Source organism: Daktulosphaira vitifoliae, unplaced genomic scaffold, assembly GCF_025091365.1.
Source record: "Daktulosphaira vitifoliae isolate Bord-2020 unplaced genomic scaffold, ASM2509136v1 Scaffold_171, whole genome shotgun sequence".
NCBI lineage: Eukaryota > Metazoa > Arthropoda > Insecta > Hemiptera > Phylloxeridae > Daktulosphaira > Daktulosphaira vitifoliae.
The window spans coordinates 1-2,022 of record NW_026099739.1 but is presented as its reverse complement, the minus strand read 5'-3'; positions in this window follow the sequence as shown (position 1 = coordinate 2,022).

The following is a 2,022-nucleotide window of genomic DNA, read 5'->3' as shown; positions in this document are numbered from 1 at the left end:
CTTTGCTGGTGGGCGGCTTAAAGCCTGTTTACTTGTGCCAGGCGAGTACCTATAACAAGTTATATAAAATTTATGATTAGTTTGTACTTACTTGATTTTATTCTATCCATGTGATCGGTTGCGTTTTCCTTTTATTTAATGCTGTTGCTGGTGGATGTGTTTTCCTTCCAAGTTCGCGGATGTGTTCGTGCGTTGAACAGCTGTTTTTGAGAAAGAATCGTAATGTCTCTTGTCTAATCTGGTCTTTTATTGTCGTTGTATTGGCCGATTGTCGGATAGTATGATTTGACACGAATATAGGTGATTTTGTAATGTATCGGAGGCTGATGTTCTGCGTTGCTTCGATTCTCTTCCAGTTTGTATTTGAAACGTTTGGTGCCCATGCTGGTCCGGCGTATGTAATTATTGGCTTGATGTACATTTTGTATATATTGATTTTTGTTTTCATCGGTAGCGGGCTGTGTTTGTTTAGTACAGGGAAGAGAGCTCCTCTGCAGCGGTTGGCTTTTAGTAATACTTCCGATACATGTTTGTCGAAGTTTAGATTATAGTCGAGAGTGACACCGAGGTATTTTACTTGGTTATTCCATTGAATTTGGGTTCCGTTAATGTTGATTTTTCTTCTTACACTGTTTGGTATTTTATTGAATATGACCGCCGTTGTTTTCAATGGGTTAACTTTGAGTTTCCAAGTTTTAAACCATTCTATTGTGACACTTAGGTGTTTCTGTAGCTTGATTATTGCCCGGTCGTGGTTGACGTCCGATGCGTATAACATTGTGTCGTCGGCGAATAGTGAGGTGGCGACTTGGTCGCTTGACGGGATGTCATTAGTATACACCAGGTATAGAAGAGGAGATAGGCAGCTACCTTGCGGTACTCCGGCGGTGATCGGTCTCGCCGATGACATAATGTTATCTATTCTGACTCTGAAGGTTCTGTTGCTTATGAATGACTTAATTATATGGATTAATTTAATCGGTGTGTTAAGTTTGAGCAATTTGTGGAGTAGACCTTTGTGCCAGACACGGTCGAACGCTTTTTCGACATCAAGGAATACGGCTGCAGTTTTCATTTTATTGTTTGCATTACAACACAGTTTGTCCACTAATTTAACCAGTTGATGAGTTGTAGAGTGATGTTGTCTGAATGCATACTGTTCGTCGCGAATTTTTGGTTCTATGACTTCTTTTAAAAGTCCTAATATTATTCTTTCATAGATTTTTGATATTGACGACAGCAGCGATATCGGTCTATAGTTAGCTGCAACATTGGGGTCTTTGCCTGGCTTCGGTATTGTAATTATTGTGGCGGTTTTCCACGCGAGGGGAAAGTAACTGTGTCGTAAGCAGCTGTTGAAAATTTTTGTTAACAATAGAATGGCTTTTGCTGGTAAATTTTTGAGCGCGGTGTTTGTTATTTTGTCTTCGCCGGGTGCTTTCCTTGCGGGTATCCTTCTTATTGTTTCCTGGACTGTGTATGGCGACGTAAAAATGTTTGAGGGCTGTACCTCTGACTCTATTGTTGTGATGGATAAGGTCACGTCGGGTAGGTCTTGACCTGTGTTCGGTGAGAATTGGTCTTCGTATACGTCTGCAAATAGTTCCGCTTTCTCTTTTGTTCCGTATACCTGTCCGTTTGGTCCGTTCAGCGGGTGTTGGGCTGGAGTTTTGTTTAAAAGGCGTTTGTTAAGTTTATAAATGTTACCTGTTTGGGGGTCCAATGAATCAAGAAATTTGTCCCATGTGTCTTGTTTGTGTACAGTCAGCATTGTTCTTATGAGTTTGATTTTTCTGTTCAGTATTTTTCTCGTCGCTGGGTCTTTGTATTTGTGCCATATACGTCTAATCTGGTTTTTATTCTTGATTTCATTTATAATCTCGACTGGTAAATCGTCTTTGTAGATGTTGTTTTTCTTTTTATACGAACTTTTGTCTATTGCGGAATTTATTACGTTGTTGAAGTAGTGAATGGTATTATCTATTTCTGCTGGCGAATTTGTGGATTGGTTTATTTGAATAT